The following is a 21,959-nucleotide window of genomic DNA, read 5'->3' as shown; positions in this document are numbered from 1 at the left end:
GTAAAATTGAATTTGTGATATTGTTTCAGTTATCACACTGATTAGTATAAATAACAGAAAACCACAGTTGAATTGCCTTAAACAATAATGATTTCTTATTGGCTCATGGAGCTGAAATACCCTGAGTTTCAGGCATGGGTCATTCAATGGGATACTTTCGGATCTGCTGTCCTCTATGGTCTGGCTCATTCCTCAGGCTTGCTAATAGGTACAGAAACCATGACTACAAGCTTTGTTGAACACTTCCAGAAAAGAGAGGATTTTCTTTCTAACCCATAGGACCTTTGGCCTAAGCTTTGCTCTTACTGAGCCAATCTAGCCTGTGTGGAGAACCACTGTACCAGTCATGCTGGGCAGGAGAAGGTCAGGCATTTACTGGTGTAAATCAGAGATTCTTCTTTTTACTTAACAACGTTGGCCAGGGGAATGGTATTGCCTTGACTGGCTTAGAACAGAACGGAGCCTGCGGTAGGGTTAAAAATTGATTAGATAAAATGGAACTTAAAGATAACCACAATATCTACAATGACAGTCATGAAACTTTATAAGTGGTATGCCAGAAGTTCTTCGGAAAATGAAAATAATGTTAACTATAATTTTTACCAAATATTATGAACTCGAAAATTAATACTGTGTATCTGTGGAATAGAACTTATACTCTCCACATATTGGGGAAAATAAATTTGTTATAGCATGATGTTTTTAAGGGATAGCATTTTTAAAAGACAACTTTCTGTTATTCAGAAAATGTATTTTTCACAAGTAAAGAAAATCTTACAGGGATTACTTTTTTATTGTTGATTTTTCCAATGAACTAATACAAGTTACTATAAAACGATATGGAAAAAATGGGAATTAGTAAAGAATAAAATTAATATCACAGTTAATTCAGACTCTTAGAGTTCAATTTAACAATATATAGTGTGTTTTATTTCAGTCTTTTGTCCTATGTACAAGTATAATTATAAAATTTTTAAAAATTTTAGAATCACAAGGTATAGACCTTTTTCAGATCATGCTTTCTTCACTCATAATAATAAATCAAAAGTATTTACATTGTCATTAAATATTCTTTCAAAGCCTGCTTAACCAGTGCATATTGCAGTTAATGGATTTACCATTGTATTATATATTTACCATTCCTGCTATTGTTTAGTCATTTCCACTATTGTGACTAATATTGTGTAGGGATCAAAGGCCCCCCAAATGTTTGACAAACTTTAGAGAGTAGAGGCCACTGTCTCTATAAAGGTTTGCTGAAAAATCACTGACATGAGGCAGATTGATTATTAGAAGAAAAGGACACAAATTTAATGTATATACGGGGCCTTCAGAATGAAAACTGAAAGATGCAGGGGAAATTGTCCATTTTTATGCTTAGGTACAAGAAGTATAGACAGCCATGTATAAATATTATTGGACAAAAAGTGTATGATCTTATGCTAACAAACAGAATGTGGAAATCCAACAAGGCCCACCTATCTAGATTCTTCTTGGCCTCTCTGAGCACGTGTTCCTTGCTTCTGGCTGTGGGGGAGGGCTCTTTCTGGAAGGGGGGTAGCATGACCTACAGTCAAACAAGGTAGGTCAGATACTTACTTTATGGCCAATTTTTACATAGAATACTTTTTGGTTTTATGGGTACCTTTTGGAAAAGGGGTTCTGGCTTTTATGACCCAAGTGGGGAAGAGGAATTCTAGTTTCTATGAGTAGCCTCAGGGAGGGATGGCACTGAGAGGCAGGAGGATGAGGGAAAGTCAGAGAAGAATTTCTGCTTTCAAAGCCTTCATTTTGGGATCCTGTTTTCTGAGCACCATCCACTGCAATGGACATCTTTAGTCATAAACTTTTGTTCGTGCTCTTGACTATTCACTACTTTAGGATTTGTTTTTCTTTAAAGATGCCATTACTATTTCAGGAATATATCTCTCCAGTTTTACTTTTAGGCTGTTATTCTGCTTTGCATCTTAATGAGAATCTCACTGAGACATGAGTACTTTAACTACACTATTCTTATCCCTTTTGATTCTGATCTATAACCATTTCATAATTTCAACATTCACCTCTTGGATATGATAAAAGCTAACTTGCAAATGCTTACAATTTTCTGTGCTTCTGAGGTTAAAAACTGATGGCAAAAATCTCATAAATGTCAAACATTTACCATAGAACCTACTGGATTGGAGGGAATTTCAAGGGAGGAGAATGGAAGAGGGAGACGTTGGGAGGAAATTTGATAATGTTCTATAGAGTTCTGGAGTATTTTAACTTCACATCGAGTATCACTGGTTCAAATCAATAGTTGGGTTTTATATTTCTATAGTTTTCTTTTACATAGAAGTCCAAACAGATTATTTTTATAACAAGGGCATATTCTATAGGCATCTTAGTTTTGAAAACACATTTTATAATATATCAGAGTTTAAGCTTTTAAAATGATACATAAAAAGTGAAAGCTTTTGATGGAGAAACCAGAAATGATTCAAAAATGGAAAACTTATTTAACAAAATGACATCATTAGTTACATTCTTTTTTGTTGTTATTGTTGGTTAATTGATTATTTTTATTATATTTTTAAATGTAAGAAGAGTGGTATCAAGTTGAGGATACCATAAGATGTTGACTTAAATAGGAATAGTTTTCGTTTCTTTGAACTTACTTTTTATAGCCATTCATTACATTCTTATTTTATATGCCTCAGAAGAAATACGTGTATACTGTGTTGGAACATAAGAAAAGATTTTATTTACATTTTGAATACATATTCCAGTCCAGCTCTTTATCGGATGGGATTTAATATTCCATTCATTCCATGCTTTTGGATAAAGCAGGATAGTTTTATTCTTCTGCCTCTTTCAGTATCAAAATAGGCTGACAGAATAAATAAAATACTTTGTTAAATTTCAAGAGAAAATTCAATATCTATTGTCATTTTGAATGGCAAGACATTTATCTTACAAGTTCATATGGTGAAGTGAAAATGGAAAGCAAGCCCCGTTACCAAATATGGATTTGTCAATTGTGAAAAAGATACCCCCAAAATATAAAGAAAAATAATTGTAATTATCTGTGTTCAATATGAAAATTAATCTGTCCAAATTGCTTTTTTTGTTTCCCCAGCCTCCTGTCCTTCTATCTGAATGAAGCAGGTACTTATAATTACATGCAGCGGTGCACGGGGTCCTCCTTTCTCCCTGATACCGAGCTTTAATGAATTTCATTATTCTTTTTTAATTTACATACTCCTGCAGAATAAAGATTCCCAAATCATTAACTAATTTGATATGTCTGAAATACCAATTCAATTGTCTGGTCCCCTGAGATTTTCAAATATCTTGTTCAAACTCCTCTTAACTTAGTTTCTTAATTAGATACACCATGATGGATGGGCTTTTATATCAGAGTCTCAAAGGGACAGTGAATCAGCCTAATTTTTATGACAATTTAAGAGACTTAGATTAAAAGTCATTTAAAACAATCAAGTCAGAGTTTGTGAAGAAATATTCAGGGTCTCATGAATATGTGTTAAAATTATACATGACAAATGATCATATTCTTAGTGAATAATAAGTATTGCCTGATGAAATTAAAAATGTGTTATTTGGTTATAAGGAAAATATTGTACAAAGATATCAAGTTTATAGAGAAAAGAATTAAGGCATTAGGAATGGTAATAAACAATATTGTAAAAAATTGTGAGATTTTCAAAGGGTTTATTTTTCTCTTAGTCTTTAGAGGGGCTAAAAAGCATATCATTTTTTTCAATATTATTTCTTCTATTTTGATATTTACTTTTATGTAAAATGAATATAAAATAATATGTCCATGTTAAAAAATAAGACTGAACAAGAACTTTGCAGGTTTTGCTAAAAGTTGTGTATATTTTATAATATTATCATATGTATGATTTCGATGCTATAATGTTCACTGTAAACTATTAGAACTCTATTTTATAGATCATGTTTTAGAGAATGTGATTTAAATACTGCAGGAATTTTATGTATTTTAAAAACTTTATTTTTGTTAATAAACTTCTCTGACAGAGAAACAAGCAGCTATATATAATGTCACTTTCTACAAACTAATAAATAAAATGCACTTGAATGTTATAGTACTGATAATTTTAGAGGGATATTGCAAATATTAATTTTGTCATTTTATAAGGGCCTGACAAGAAGTAGGTACTCAATATTCATGTGCTAAATGAAAGAATTCTAAAGTACATTTTTATCATGAGGTTATCCACTAAATTATTCATATTTCCAGCCTGGCAAGGAATTGTACTGGCAGTGAAATGATGCATTTATATTTAAAAAGGCAGAATGATTAAAAACATAAAATTAATTAAACATTAATATTCTCACACATTTTTATTTGGTGTAATATAACAACTTATAAACTAATTTTTATACTATGCACTCTTTATATGTAACTCCAGTATGAAGTAATCCGTGTTAGGTGATGTCCCAAGCCAAAGTGTTGGCTTTTATAATAAAGCCAATAAATGAATGTGCATTAGTTTAAAGCAACTGGGTTTGTAATTTCTAGAAATGACCTGTTAGAATATCTTGGATGAAATAGGATGATAAGGTAGCAAGAACATCAAACTGGAATCAGGACTTGGGGTTAAGGTTTCTCCCGTTATTAACTTTGTACAGTAATTTCAATTTTTGGGACATCAGCTTCTTTATCTGTACTCTAAGAAGACTTGGAAAGGCCTTTTTCATACGTAAAATTTAATGAGTCTGAAATTGTCCTTTTGTGTCCTTAATAATATTAAATATTATAATTTTATAGTAATCACATATATGTAAAATATGCAAATGCACACAGAATATATTATATAACACATACAATACATAGACCACATGATATATTAAATATATACATATATAAGACATATACAGATTATATACATTTTATATATACATGTATATATACACAGAAATATGTACATTTATATATGCACAAAATATAAGGTACTACATAATTCATAGCTAATTAAGACATTCATAGTCAATAAATATTTTCTTAAAATATTACTGTTAAATTAAAAACTTAGAAGATAGATAAGACTTTCTTGATAGATATCTAGAGATATAGATGCAGAGATATAGATATAGATATAAACAAGTAGATCCATACATGTCACATGTGTGTATGTATATCTTTATGTATGTATATATTTCTCTCTCTCTCTTTCCTGTATATAGGAGAGAGAGAGAGAAGTGTTACAACCCTGAGGGGTAGGTAGTATTCTTATCCTCCATTTATGAGTAAATCGTAAATGAGGTAGATACTGGTTTAGTAACTTGCCCAATGTTGTATAGTATATAGTGAATCAGAGGTTGTCCATGCTTTTACCAGTCTTGCGTTTTTTTCCTCAATAATTAGTGAAGGTCAGGATTTCAAAATTTCCATTTTTGGAAAGATCTTCAATCATACCCTGCATGGCAACTTGTAAGTACTTGGTTTGGCTGAGAAGTGTAGTGGGCTGAGAATGCGGGGAGCGATGGGGTGTGGAAGGGGAACAGGCACGTAAGTCACCTGCAGAGACAGTTTCAGATTCGGCACAATGACATCCCTAAGGCTTTCAAACAAAAACACCACTGTGTCGACCTCTGCACGTCTGGAGAACAGAGGCCATGTTTTGTCAGCCTGGTCTAGCACAGAGCCTGACACTTGGTAGGTTTTCAATATTGTATACAAGTTATAACTTTAGGAAAGCATAAAGGACATACAGCTGATGACATGGATGACAAAGGACCACGTGCATACTTATATATATTACACATCTTAAACTTGTGGCTTTCCAAATTTTTGGACAATTGCTTACAGTAGAAAATACATTTTATACTCTGGCCCAAAACACACATGCTCGCAACGGAGACAAAGTTCTGTGAAACCCTTGTTACATGTGATTCTCTCTGATTCATTTATTCTGTCCTATTTCTTTTCTTTCCTTTTCGAAAATCCCAGTAAAGGCTGAAGTTAAAAAAAAAAAAAAAAAGACAAAAATCACCATTTTAAGCAATAAGGAGATCACATGATTTTTTTTTCCAGATACAAAACAGAAAATCACTTCAATAAGTAAGATTTTTAGCAAAATTATCCAAAGCAAAATGAATAGCTAGTGTCATAGATTCATTCAAAATTCTACTCTGCAGCTAATTTAAGGAACAATGTTCGAAGGTATAGCAAAATTCATGAATTTGCCTTAGTCATATGATGCTAACATAGTAGAAAACAACATTCAATTTGGTTAACAACAAAAATAGAAGAAATATTATTTGATAAGTGGTTGTAAGTTTATGTTTTATTGTCATTATATTAATGATCAATTATTCAATTAAATATTTTCAAAAATTTCCCACAACTAGCAAAATGAACATCCAATTTTTAAAAATTCTACCCTACCTAAAGGAATTATATATATTTAACTTTCACACATATACATATCTAAAATCATACATAAAATGTACATTATACATTATATTTAAAGATTATATAATGTATATTGTCTTATATTTGCATAAGTGTATATGTGTGTGTATATGTGTATCTTCCAAAATCTTTCTGCACAAAGTAATAGCATTCCCCAAGATTATATGTAATCAAATGCAAACGTTATCAATCTTCTGCTAAACTATCCTGACATGAATAACAATCTCAAAATCTTCGTGGCTTACAAAAAGAAATATTTATGTTAAATGTTTTCACAGGTCAGCTTTGACTCTGCATTGTGTGGCTTCTTCCTTCCAGATAATATCTGGGACACACTGGCTTAGCAAGAGGGAAATTAGTGATAGCAGCACTTCATAATAATTCTTAATGCTTGTTTTCAGAAGTTCCATTCATAAATCCACTCACATTCCATTGACCAAAGAAGTCACATGGCCAATGCAAACTTTGTTCTCTCTGTTTTTGGTTTTTTTGTTGTTTTATTTTTGTTTGTTTTTTAATGCCAAGCTATCCATAAACTAGCATTGTATGGGTGATTCCAACATCGATGTACAGAATATCATGATCCTTTCACAGGTCAGGACAATAAAAGTCAGTAGGAGGAAATATGAGTGTGTAATAAGGGACGGCAAATATTTACATACACAATACAATCTCCTTTGGCAAGAATCAGACCTTGGGGAGGAAAGGAAGGTCAAGATGTTGAATTAAATTCATAATTTTTATTAGTCAAACATTAGTTAAAAATTAGTTAGAAAAATCACAAAATGCAATTTTTATAACCATGAGAATAGGTAAAACACCAAAATTCAATGTTTTATTGTCTTAGAAAATAAACAGATTAAAAAGAAAGCGATCAGTTTTTCAGTTATTAGTACATCTGATTATTAATGCTTACTAAAGATTTAGTAATAATCAAAAGATTATTAAAGATTACTAAAGTTTGCCTGTTTAAATATATAATTAGATTTAAAAGCTCTTATGGTTAAATCTGATAATGGGATATTTTGAATTCCATCGAATATAATTCATATAATTCGTATTCAAAATTCAAAATTCTCAAGATTTTAGTTAATATTTACAATTTTATTACCTGAATAAAAGACTAACAAATTTAAGCATTGATGTATATTATAAATATTGTTTGTACAGAATGTACTCAAAATCTTCCAGGAGCATATATGTCACATTTTCAGTGTTCAAAAATATTTAATTGGATATAATTTTATAATTCTATTCAAGAATGTAATGAACACCTTTTACATATAAAGACCAGTCTAAGTGTGAGGGATACAAGAAAGGAAACTGTATCTTGGCTTTCCCTCAGCTACAGAAGTGCTAATGGAGATTATCCTGATGATGATCATGACAAAAATGTGTGTATGTGTGTTATTAAATAGTTTATTAGAGGAAATGAGAAAGCAAGGTCCACTTCACTCCCTTCAAGAAAATTACATCTGCCCAAAATACATATAAATAAGAGATGAGAGCCAGTTAATCTGGACATGAAAATCAGGCAACAGAGCATCCACAATAAAAGTCAAACCTAAATGATTAATTATAAATGATTTGATGTTGATGCTGTTGCTCTATTGATTCTTCTTCAAATGACTAGATGTTAAGATATGTTGTTGTATTATAAATAAGACAAACAAATAATGTTGGCCAACTAAAGTAAATTCCTTGTCTGGTAGAAACTGAAATATTAATGCTTTTATTTTGTAAGGAAAAAATGAGGCTTGCTGAACTAGTAAAAACTAACAAACATGGAAAAATTCCAGCAGGCATGGAGAAAAAAGCCCACACAAAGAATCAAATGCAACGTGACAAATCTGTATGTCCTTGGGTTCCAGTGGAAGACAAAAAAATATTTTTCATTTTCATTTTATTCCATTGGAAAACTGATAACTTTAGGTTTATGTAGAAGTGATGATAGGTGATTTTTGTCAAATCACCCCATTTTTATAATAGAGTAAAAAGTGACATTCAATAACTTTGTTAAGTAAAACAAAATTGTAGTATCAACATGAAGCCAAATTAGAGGCCACAGACCAACACAGAGATGCTCTATCTAATAATGTGAATTGAGTATAGATTTACTTAGAGTCTTTCAGCCTCCAAAATGACCATTAATCCCCACAGATTTTGGTAACCCATTTTTGGCCATTGTAAACTCCAATTCTGAGCCTTAGAATATAGCATTGTATCCTATGGGAGGTTTTCCTCTAAAGGCAGTCAGTATTCCACTGCCAGTCATATTGAGGTGGAAAAAGAAGTATTTAACTGCAGGGTGTGAGGAACTATTCCTACATTCTTAAACCAGTACAGTTATTTATGGACTCTATTGTGTGGCGAGGCCAGAAGATTCTTGTGGTGTGCCAGGCTGGATCCTGGCCACGTGGCATATTCCAGGATCTGGACGGATACCCTGAAGTTCAAGAGAGACCACGTCTATAAAAAGTTAAATTTCTCTTTATGTTTTACCCCTAATGCACAGAAACTTCCATAAAAGTCTCTTAAACACCAGAGACCCAAATTAACCATTCTTTGAAAGCTTAAGGGAGGGTACCATGTTGCACAAAAAATTTGTTTGTTCATTTGTTTTTAAGGAAAGTTTCTCGGGGGAAATGTGATATTAAAAAATTTAACAAAGCGATTCAGATATTATCTATGGCATGTTGAAGAGATTTCAGGAAATTGAGGAAGAGAAACGCAGCAGAATAATTAACTTCCAATCATTTATATGAATGTGCATTTAGAATTTTCATAACTTGAAAATAATAATGTACTCTTTTGTGAACTACAACCTACAAAGAAGAATATAATTAAGGTTTAGCTTAATGCATTCTATATAGGTAGGGCTCTACATGAAATTCTTGTTTTGGGGTGAGAACTTACCCAGATTTGCAAAGTTCCAAGCTTGTAATCTGAAATCAAGAGGTTCTTTAAAAGGAAGGAATACGCGCCATGGAGCAGCTGTGTTAACTCTCTTTGGCTCTCTGAGGGACGCTGCCCCTCAGCCTGCATCAGGTGAGGCTAGAGGCAGCCAAAACACCCTGGTGATGTTCCCTCCAGCGTCTCCCATTCTGCTCCAAAGACAAAAACAATTCTCAACTCAGTTTCATGGGACCAGCCTACTGAATAGCACTGGTGTTTTCAGAAATGACACGAATTATATTATCCTTTTACAGGTAGAATTGGCTACTGTCAATTATTTTCTAACAAATATTTGCATTTTTTATGATTCCAGAGAGCCCAGCGCTAAGGTTTATAGTGAAATATTTAGCAACTGAGTTCTGATTTTGTTACTGATATTTATAAAATTACTTATCACGTGGGAAATTACTCCAAAGACTATTTTTTGTGTTAATTTTCTGGAAAAATTTACCAGTTAGAAATATTTTCATATGGGAAAAATATCTAAATCAATTGGATACATTTTTATATTATTTGTAATAGGTAATATTATGATGAATATTTGCATAAATTTCAGCGTACAGAGTAAGATCCAACTAGTCATCTTCAGAAGATTTCTATATGTATCTATATATCTTTCAATCTTATCTACTTACTCATTTCATCTTCTAGATGATTTATATTCCCCTCTTATTTACCAAAAAAGTCTTTAAACTTTTAGAATTTACTGCAAAGTATGTCTCTTTAGTAACTGTTTACAAATAATTCAGGTCTATCTACATACCTACATCAGCTCGTTAGCCAAGAATTCTTTACATTCAATTAATTGGTGCCTCACTTCAAGTACACAAATATGTAAAAATCTAGATTTATACAATAAATACGTGAGGACACAATGACTTTACCTTTGCTTCACTTCACTTGTTAAAAACTTGTCACATTTTTGTCTTTTCTCATGCTAAAAGAGATGACAAAAATTCACTACGTTTCTGGAGAACTGGGACCAGCCCTTGCCCATCTTCAGCTAATTCTTAAGTCAGCAGTGAGAGTTTTCCTGTTTAAACATAAGTCAGATCCTCTCACATCATGCTCAAGTTCCCACAGATCTACTGTCTCTATTACTCTTCTGCGCCCGTCTCCTACCATTCTCCCCTTGTTTTTCTGATGACAGTCTGCTGACTTCCCTGGTGTTCCTGGAGCATACCAGACACACTACAGCTTTTGTAAGTTTGTTGTCTCTGCCAAGAATATTCTACACATGGTTATATTGCTCAATCCCACACATCATTTAAGTCACTAAGCAAATGTTACCTTGTCTGTGAGATTCCCATGCCCACCCTATTCTAAAACTTCACTGATTTTGTCCACCCTGTCACCTTGACACTTCGTATTCCTCTTCCTTGATTTGGTGTTTATTCTTGGCATTTATCACTATTTAACATAATCTAATTTTACTTGTTCATATTGCTTTTGGACCAAGTTCATCTCTGGAATATGAAGAATGTTCAGCTGTGTTGTTCAATGTTGCATTCTAATGCCTGAAAACAATTCTGACACACACAGTAGTAGTTCAATAAACTTTGTTGAATGGATCACTGGTTAATATTCTGTAGTTGACGTGGATTTAAGCATAAAGGCTGTGCAGGTTACCCTCCATCACAGGTAGTTGTTCCACTTGTTCTCTTTCTACTTCTCTCCCCTCTGCTCTGAGCCCAGAGGGGCTGCTGTCTCTGGCTGCCTGAGACAGACACACCCTCACCTGCTGGCTTTCAGCTGTGTTCAGTCAGTGGGCAGCACTGACCAGAAACTGAAGGGCAGAGAGAGAGAGAAAGAGAGTGAGTTTTAGGTAATTACTCCCCTCATTCCCTTCCTTTTTCACTGCAAGGATTCTGTTCTGGGATGCTGCTGGGATGGTTTTTCAAATGCCAAAGCTCCTCCTACTTGATTCAGCACTTTTAGGTTCTAGAATCCTATTGCCCTTTTTGCACCTTCAGATCTGATGATGGTGATACTTCCAGCAGTTGTTACATACTTCTTGTAGATTTTATTAAACCACTCCCATCTCTGCTAAGAACTTCTTTGTTATATTCTCTTTAAACTAGTTTAACTTTTAGTTAAACCTTTATGAAATTGCCATCTGTTTCTCATGTGAATCATGTCTAATACAAATGCATAGAAATATTGAAAGTTAATACGAAGAGTATGAGAAAGTAAACTAACATTGAGTTCAGAAGCAGTGTCAGATCAGATATCTCCATGTCAGATGTTAATGATTTAGCATGCAAATTGAGAAAAATGCTTAAAAACTCCGGAACATCAGTTTCTCCATTTATCAAATGAAGTTATTGGCTAAAAACTTTTAAGGCTCTTTCAACTGTTTATTGCATGTTAAATTATGCAAAGAAAAATATTAGAGCAAGATTGTATGACTGCTGTCTGTCTTAACTTTGCTAACTGTCACAGAGACCCGTAAATGTCTTGGGAAACATTCATGGGTCAATCTTGTGTTAGCCTCATGTTGCTCGTCCTTGCCATGGCTTCATGGTAGGAGGGACATGCTTTCTCACAAGTGGACTTTGAGATTGGCCATGTTACTAATTTGAGCCAGTGAAATGCTACTGGGCATGATAAGAAAAGAGTTGTTAAATATGCCTGGGAAAGTTCGCTTGACTTCTTGGGTCCCTGTGGTCAGCCATGAGAATAACATGTCTTGGGTGGCCACTTGTCCAAGGCAAATGTGGAGACACTTGGAACAGATGTGAATCCAAAGAAATTTGAAGCTAAAAGCAGCCAACCTGTAGCTTGAGGCAGACCTTTCACACCTAACCTGCAGTTCTGTAGGTAAGAAAAATATATGCTTGTAATTTTAAGGCATTAATACTTTAAAATTTTTATGCAGCAAAAACTAACCAACGCATTATTTCCCCTAGTCTTCTAAATGTTACTAAATAGAAAGTTAGTAGAAGGTTAAAAGTAGATTCAAGAGAAAATTCCTTAAGTAAACTAAAGATAATGGCAAAAGGAAATGTCAAAACATGAAAGCTTTCTGCTTTTGACCATGAGAGATTAACTGGCACCAGACTTTTCCTTTGACTGTAAACAATTTAAAAGTTGGAACACATACATGAAACAATTGTTTTCATCACTGGACTACAGGTAATGCAGAACTGTGATTCCAGGAGAATAAACATGTTAGTTGACATTCTGCCTGGAGGAGTACTGAAAGGAGCAAGCAGAAATAATTAGTGGTCTCAGCTGGTCACATCTTTGTAGCAGGGCTAAATTATCTCTAAAATAAAGGCACACTAGAGATCCATGTTAACAAAAACTTTTAAAAAGGTGTCAAAGAATTTACTTGATCTGCAAATCACATAAATGCCTTCTGAAACAAACTTTAACACCACTTAATATAATATAGCAAAATTCAGTCAACAATGCAATGTTTGCCACATCTGGCATTTAATAAAAAAAAAATTACACGTGAGAAGAGTTGACATTTCAAGACCAAAAACCAGAAGTGAATGACTCAAGAAAAATAGACTTAAAATTGAGAAAGATGATGGAAGTTATCTCAAAGTTCTCAAAATATGGATTTTAAAGGATCTTTAAATATATGGCCAGAGAAAAGTAAAATATAAAAAAATATTAAAAAGAATTTACGGAAATAAAAAATACAATGTCTGAAATAAAAAATTCACTGGATTGGATTAATTATAAATTAGATAATGGAGAAAAAAAAGATCAATGAACTTGAAGGCAGAGCAATAGGAACTATCCAAAATGAAGCAAAAAGAGAAAAAAAAAGACTGAAAATAAGTAACACAGCCTCCATGCTATGTAGGACCATACTGAATCGTCTAACACATACGGAATTAGTACCACATGGATGATAGAGGGAGGTGGAAGCAACCAAACAGGCAGACACAGAAAAAACAAAACACACTGAAAAGGTAATAGCAGAAAACTTTCCAATTTTAATGAAAATTATAAACTTACAGCAAGGAGTAAAAAAAATCTTAAAGACAGCAAGGAGGATAAACATAAAGAAAACCATACCTAAGAACATCATAATGAAACTGAAAAAAACTAGAGTCGAACAGAATATTTTTAAACAGCCAGGAAAAGACTCCTCCTGTACAAAGGAATAAAGAGAAGAATACACAGACATATTGTAGGAAATCATAAGTCAGAAGATAATGGAGAACATTTTAAAGTGCTGGGGAAAACAAACAAACAAACAGTATCTCCACAGTCCTTCTGTTTTTGTCCCACTGCCAGAAGCTCTTTGCTTAACTTCAAGAATTTCAACCTATTCATGCTCAGATTAGTACTCAGCCAAACACCTGAAGGTCACAATATTCTCTACCCAGGAAAAATATCTTTCAAAATGAAAGTAAAATAAAAACTCTTTTAGACAAAGAAGGTAATAGAAAAGATTGAGGGAATTCATTGACAGAAATGTACAATAATAAATGTTAAAGGAAATACCTCAGGCAGGAAGAATGTAATACTAAAAGCAAATTTGAATCTATACCAGTGGTTCTAAAAATTTTTGCTCTCAGAACAAATCTGCATATATAAAAATTATTGAGGATGCCAAAGAGCTTTTGTTTATGTAAATTTAATAAAATTGTCAAAATTTAATATCAATTTAATTGGTTGAAAGTAACAATAAAATCTATCATACACTGTGTTACTGTATTTTAATGTAAACAAACTATTCTAGTTAAAAATAACTATATATATATATATATAATAGTGAGGAAGAAAGTGGCATTGTTTTATATTTCAAAAATCTCTGTAATGCCTGTGTAATGTAGCTGAATTCTCATATTTATTTCTACATTCAGCCCATTATGTTAATAATATGTTTTTCAAGTAAATGAAGAAAACCTGAAATCTCATCTTATGCAGACAACCCATTGGAAAACTTACTACTTTAAAAGTCTTTTCAGATAATTAGGCATATTATTCTTGGATACTATGTCAAAACTTGACAAGTGGCAGCTTCTTAAATATTAATTTCAATAAAGAATCCTAAAGCATATCAATGTCCCTTTTGTACTTTGTTGTATTAAAATTCATTATTATATCTTATACTTTAATTCACCCATGTAACATAAAACAACCGTATCCCCTAAATCTATTCAAATTTTAAAAAGTAACTGAAATAAAATCTATTCTTAACTCTCAAAAAAATGGATCTTTTCCAAATGAATGGTTTTACAGTGTCTTGCATTTGGTCTTAAGCAATTATCAGTTCACAGAACTATACAGCTCTTCCCAAAATATCAAAAATCATATTCATAAATGTATTGTTGAGTTGAGAACATATGTAGATTTATAATATATAACAATTATGGTCTAAAAGATAGGAAGTGGAAAATGAAAGTATAATTTTGTAAGACTCTACAATTCAGTGTAGTGGTATAATAATTTTTGAAGGTGGACTGTGAGAAAATCTTGAAAACTCCATTTACATACATAGTTTTATGTATTTCTCCGAGTCTATCAACTTTTGCTTTATCTAAAAATAGATCTATTAGGTGTATAAAAATTAAAATTATTAATCTTCTTCATAAATTGTCCCCTCTGTCATAAAATTTTCCTCTTATCCATGCTAATTTTTCTTGTTCTAAATTCTATGTCTGATATTAATGGTACTACTCTAGGTGTCTTTTGAATAGTGTTGGAATGATGTATAATTTTCTATACTTTTAGATTTAAATTATACATTCATTTTAGAAGTGATTTTCCTATAAAAAACTTAGAGTTAAGCATTTTTTCCCACTATGACAACTTATTTCTCGTTCCTGAGTTTAAATCACTTTTATTAATATATAATGCAGTTATCACCATGGTTAAGCTTAAATATAGCATCTGCTCTTTGTTTTCTACTTTTGCTTTTATACTTTGCTGTTTTATTTTTTCTTTTTGTGCCTTTATTGGATTAATCTAATACTTTTTAATATACCATATTGTTGCTACTATTGGCTTATTAATTATATCTTTTTTTCTTTTTATTATGGTTCTATAATATAAAAAATGCATCTTTTTAAAAGAAATGCACATTTACTAATTTTAAATAAACATAATAATATAAATTATGTTTATAGTATTACTAATAGTAATATTTAAGTTTGATTTAACAACTCGAAATGTTTTATTTAATAATTTAAAAAAACTTTTATTTACAGAAATCGTTCTTATTTGCATGGCATTGGTTTTGAAAACGTTTTATTGACATTCTTGTATTATTACTTACCTTAGGAAATAACAGAGGCATTGAAGTGCACATTTTTACAAATTCCAAATTAAGGCAGCAATAAATATTCATTACACAAATTATTGATGTGTAGATTTATTTTAATACTTTTACTTTCTATTGTAGGGGAAGAAAATATCTTTTCTTCCCATTTTAGGTTCACAACTGAGGCCCCTGTAACAAAAGACAGATAAGCAAGAGAAAAGCAGACAAATGTATTTACTATAAGTTTTACATAACACAGGAGTCTTAGTAACTAAAGGCCCAAAGAAATAGGCAAACGCATATTTTTATGGGTAGTTTGATTAAGAGTGTGCAGGTGTGGAGAAGTATGATTGGAGCACAAAAGTGTATGATCTGATAATAATAAATTGTGGGGGACTTAGAAAGGCTATTTACTCAGATTCTTTTCTGTGTTCCTGTGTCTGCAGAGATGAGAACGTTTCTTTCCTGAGCATGTAGAGCAAGTATCTCTAGAATGAGAGTCTTATGACCTGAGTCAGGGGAGAAGGGTGGGAGGACTGAAAGTGATCTTCCTAGTTACAACTTGCTTCAGGAGAGAAGAACAAGGAGAAAGTGACCTTCCACTCTGCTGTTTCCTCAAACCTCAATGTGCCATAGTTTGGAGTAGCGTGTCCTGAACCCCATCACTATCAAATTGATTTTCTAAATGTCATGTTTTCTCACAGGTCTATTCTAAACAAAATTCATTTTATTCTAAATAAAACCCCGCAAAATTATGCAGTAACTTTCTGACGACTTTATCTGAGGCTGATAATAATGTAGTGATTGTAGGAAACAACAAAATTATTTTGCACGTAAGTTACAGATAAAACTTGTGCAAATCCAGACCAATGCTGTGCTCAGATTTGTATAATTGAAAGATATAAGAGCCAGTGATTAGGAACTGGAAGAATAAGAATAACCAAACCTGAATTAGACTGGAACGCAGTGACAGTAACAGCACAGAATTAGAAGGCAGAATGAATGCTAAACACTTTTCAGCATTGCCAAGAAAGTCACTGAAATATTCTCTCTGTGGGACATTTGTAGCAATAGCTGGCCTTGTACTAATGGAATAACAGTGCATAAAAGTAAAAAAAAAAAAAAAGAGCAAAAGGTGCAACTTACCAGAAGATATATGCTCAGTATGCAAAACCCCAAGAAAAATATGGCCCTAACTGCATGTTTCAAAAGGTAGCACGTCAATCTATGAACAGGGGGAACCAAAAGCAAATAATTCAGAGAGTGTTTCCTTTGCACAGATAAAACAAAGTCACAAGAAAAAAACTTAGTTTGCTACTATTTCCATATGGAATAGTATGAAAAGAAAGTAGAAAATAAAAAGCTTTTTGTAATTTATGTATTAATAAGAAGTATACCTCCTAACTATCTGGGTCTTTATATTTTAAAAGAGGTTCATTTTTGTATAAACAGTGAGATATCACACATGAAATAATAATAAGATATATCCCTTTCTTTAAATGTGGAGGAAACAAAATGTGGATAAAATAATAAGAATTGGCCTGTTATTTAAATAAGTGTTGAATATTTTTTATGAAACGGAAGGTATCATTAATGACTTCATTCATCATTAGTGACTTTATTTATTCATATCTGACAAAATATATAACCAGTCCAGACAAATGAAAAGCCGATGGTTACTGGTAACAGAGCTGGTTTCTAACACAGTTGAATTCACTACACGCATTTTGGGAATCATCAGGGTGCTTTGGGCTTTGTGCTTTGATTTTTAATTTTGCCACATGAAAATGGGACATCAGAAAATGTGTCAAATGTTGAAACAATTTTTCTCTGTCTTTCATCTGGTTTTATTTCAAAGTTTGAGGATGCTCAAAAGAATACATTTAAAAAAGAGGAATGTTTATGTATTCTTACTTTACCCTGTTTCTCCCTTAGGGACAGAAGGAGTTGTAGCCCATTGTAATTTATTACATATCATTTCAATATAATCTGCTTTGTTTTTGCCCTGCTGTATTTATCAGCTAGTCCAAGAATTGGCTAAATATGAATAATATCTCATTTTACATCATAGAATTTGCAAAATTTCCACCTTCAACACTGAGACCCACCCATCTCTTTCTTCCAAGAGTCACTAGTTGTTAAAGCTCTGACTAGCACCAACCTGTGTTTCTTATAGAATTGTGAGGACTAGGGGAAGGCCATTTAAAAATGTACTTGAAATATGTGAATAATCTAAGTAAATAAATGCAAGTGGAAACAGCATTTATTTGGCAAACATTTAAAAATATTAATAATTTCCAGTCTAAACTTTGTCTAAGAAAATTATCAGAATCTCTCAGAGTTAAAATTTCATACATTTCTTGATGTAGCAGTTCCCTAGCTAGAAATGTTTCCTATTCATATACTCAAAGAATAAATTTATTTCAGCAGAGTTATTACCCAAAGCTTAAAATGACTTGATCTATAAAATTATATGCAAATATTCTATGCACTATCATAAATAATTAGTTAGAACACTATAAAAAGAAAACAAAATATTTAATGAAATAAAAGAGTATATTATTATGTCCTGTTAAAAATCATTTTGCCAAAGATGCTCAGAGCTAGGATGAGAAACGGTGTTTAAAGGGCAGTATTTCTATTCAATCCTTCATTCATGCATTCTTACATCAAGGGTAAAGTTTTATTTATTAATTCATTAACTTCATTATCTATTTACTCTTTTAACAGATACTTATTATAGGTGCTATAATAGGCACTAGGCTAGATGCTGCTCATAAAAGAGAAATTCACTTTTATTTATTTTAGCTGGTCATTTTTGCAGAGTCTCAGCTAGTACAGTCACTGGTGCCTACATGCAAATTAAAGATCAAAAAATGACCTTTCCTTGAAGATTTGCAGAAAGACACCTGCTCTGGGTATATCAATGAGAAAAAAAGGAATCTTCTTTTGGGCAGATGTAGTCACATCACACAGGACACAAATTTGGCAAGAAAGGCAGTGGCTTCCTACGATCCTGGCTCCTGCTCCTGTGGCCAGGCACTGTCACTTAGAGTACATGGTGACAACCTTATTGAGAAAAGCTAGAACTTGGAAAATCTTACTAAAAATATAGAGATATGCTGGCATCAATTTACTTGTATATTTTTTATAACCTTATATATATTAAAGTGGGCAAATGCATTCCTTAGGAACTCATTTTAAAATCTTCTGGGTAATTTAGAGTCTGGTTTTCCACCCTTGCTCAAGCAGGTACTTTATGATGTTGAACAAAAGGTAAGAAATACTTTTGCTCTGGGTTGGTGCTACAAAAGAGCAAAGAATGTTTACGGGCAGTCTTTCAGCTTTCAAGAGCAGGGTACAGGCAGCAGAACATGCGTTCTAATGACGTCGGTAGAGTTGTCATAGTAGCCGTGGTCAGATAAGAGAATTTCCACTGTCACGTTGAAACTTTTGACACTAGTTGTTAGGGAAGCATGTTTTGGTGAAACTGACACTGCGCCCTATTTTCTTCCCTTCTCAGCTGTTGTATTTCATTGAGATCTGAATTTGATAATGAACAAATTTTATTGGGTATTGAGGGGGTAGGAAGGGGTGAAAAATTATCTTCCTTAAATGATGTTTAGTTTTATTCTGACTTCTCTTCCCCATTCTATAGGTATGTTTGCTAAAGCCTTTATTTGAAAAATACTTGTATTTTATTTTATTTTGATTATAGGTTAATAGGACTATAGAATAACTGAATATGCAGAAATAGCAAAAGATCAGAAGAATAGTTACTAAAGAGAAGGAAATCAGTAGCTTTTGTTTCATCAGTAAAGAGATCCCATTTCAGAGATCAATTATGGTTTGCATATATTTCTGTAATCAGTGCTTCTTTTTTTTTTTTTTTTTTTGAGACAGAGTCTCACTCTGTTGCCCAGGCTAGAGTGAGTGCCGTGGCGTTAGCCTAGCTCACAGCAACCTCAAACTCCTGAGCTCAAGCGATCCTCCTGTCTCAGCCTCCCGAGTAGCTGGGACTACAGGCATGTGCCACCATGCCCGGCTAATTTTTTCTATATATATTTTTAGCTGTCCATATAATTTCTTTCTATTTTTAGTAGAGATGGGGTCTTGCTCTTGCTCAGGCTGGTCTCGAACTCCTGAGCTCAAACGATCCGCCCACCTCGGCCTCCCAGAGTGCTAGGATTACAGGCGTGAGCCACCGCGCCCGGCCTGTAATCAGTGCTTCTTTGACTTGAAATCCTTAATAACCTTAAAAGACTATGCTACCTTGTGATTTAGTCACTGGAAAGAGGTACGTGGCAAACAATCTTCCTCTCCTTCCTTGTGTCTTTGACAAGTTATTAAGAGAAAGTTTTGCGTTTAAATAGTCTACAAAAGGATTTATCCTGAGGCACTGGCATTACATTTTCTCATTAATTTAGCTATCAGTATACATAAAATCAATTAATGATTCTATGGGTAAAATACATAAAAGATACTCTTTAAGGGGTGTTCCATAGGATCCGAATGTGGAAGATAACTTTTAAGGGTATCTTTTTATAAAATTTGTATTGAAATTCTGTTGAAAATGAAATCTTATGGAATGATAATGACTTTCAGGCAACACTAATTAAGTCTGAAAATTTGTAAGACATTGAGTAATTAAAGTTCAACACAAATTAACAAGTGAATTCAAGTTAAAGGAGTCCAGGAGTTTAATAGTTCTATCTACTAATGCAAGTTACTAGAGGAGAAAGAAACTGTAAAGATATAGCTTATAAGGTTTAAAAGCTATGCTTTCTCTTTAAACTTACATGACTAAAAATATCAATAAGGAACAAAGTAAGAGTTTTGACATTTCTTTTAATAGCTCTCCTTACTGAAACTATGATATACTAAAAAGTGATTAGCATAGTTTCTGATATTCTATATCTTAAAATTTTATTTGGGAGGGATATATGTATATATATATTTATATATATGAAATCGCTTGCACTATCAAAATAAAATGAGCTCTAACTTAATTTTGTATATCTTAGTTTACAAATAGTTTAAAACAAAAGGTAACATTTATTAAGCATTTACACACTCTAAATATTTCGTACAAATTGAATCCTATGATACATTTCACACCACCACCATTATAACCTTCATATTAAAAATAAGGAATCTAAAGCATAAAAGAAGTTAAGTAATTCCCAGGATTACACAGTGGACAAAGGCTCCATCAAAACCTCAGCAATTGGGCTTCAGAAATCATGACCCAACTACTATACTCTTTGTAGTAACCACAGTACAATATTACTTCTCAGTATATTACAACAGTGATATTTTTTGTAGGCAAACAAATAGAGTATTAATGAAAAACACATTTGACATGGACTTCCTATTTTCACTTTCATAAAATATTAAACACTGTATAGCACCACAAGGCAAACTGCTGAAACCCTTTAAACTTGTTTTTCATTATTTCCCAAGAGAATCAGATATATGTAAAGAATCACCATCTGAATTATTTCTACATACTATCAAGGCATTTTTCCATACAACGTTCATATACACTAAAATAAATAAATGTCTCCATTTTGATGTCCTTTTTGAAGGAAGGCAGAAGTTTTTCTTTTAAGCAGCATATTTGGATGATGGGAACCTACTAATAACACTCATTTTATGAACCTCTTATAGTCCAGACCTCTGCTATGCAAAGGAAGTTTAAAACTCCCTGGAGGAGTAAATCTATTAATAGAGATTCTCTCACTCTTCCATATAGCTGCCTTTCATTTATCGCTTCCTCTGTCCTTTCCCTTCCTTTTTCCCTTTTATATTTTCCAATGTTTTCTTATGCTTTTAAAAACATTTTTCCTGTGCATTCTACTGGTATTATCTCTTAGCTCCTATGATGGGTAATACAGATTTTGTTTCAGTTTAAATTACATGCTAAGTATTACAGAAAATGCTCTGATGATACTACTTAAGAATTTAATTTTGTTTTAAAGTATAATTGTTATATGGAAATATTTGAAATAAAGCTAGCTCTAATGCTAATATCTTTATATTTGTGAAATAATTTTGATAAGCATTTTCTTATTTACTTTATAACACCCCGTAATAAATAAACGCTTTTAATGAAAAATAAGAGACTAATAGGTTAAGTAATGTCACAAGGTTTCGGAATTAGCTAGTCACTAGACATGAAATAGATCGCAAATCTCTAGCTGTTCCTCTACCTAGATATCTCTGCTACATTGCTCCATGGGCACTAGAGGTAAGCTGAATCAATAAAAAAATTAAATTGTTATCATGTACTAGGTATTATTGGTGTTAACAAAGACATATACGATATTT

This window comes from Eulemur rufifrons, chromosome 27 (assembly GCF_041146395.1).
Source record: "Eulemur rufifrons isolate Redbay chromosome 27, OSU_ERuf_1, whole genome shotgun sequence".
Taxonomy (NCBI): domain Eukaryota; kingdom Metazoa; phylum Chordata; class Mammalia; order Primates; family Lemuridae; genus Eulemur; species Eulemur rufifrons.
This window is presented reverse-complemented; position numbering follows the sequence as displayed.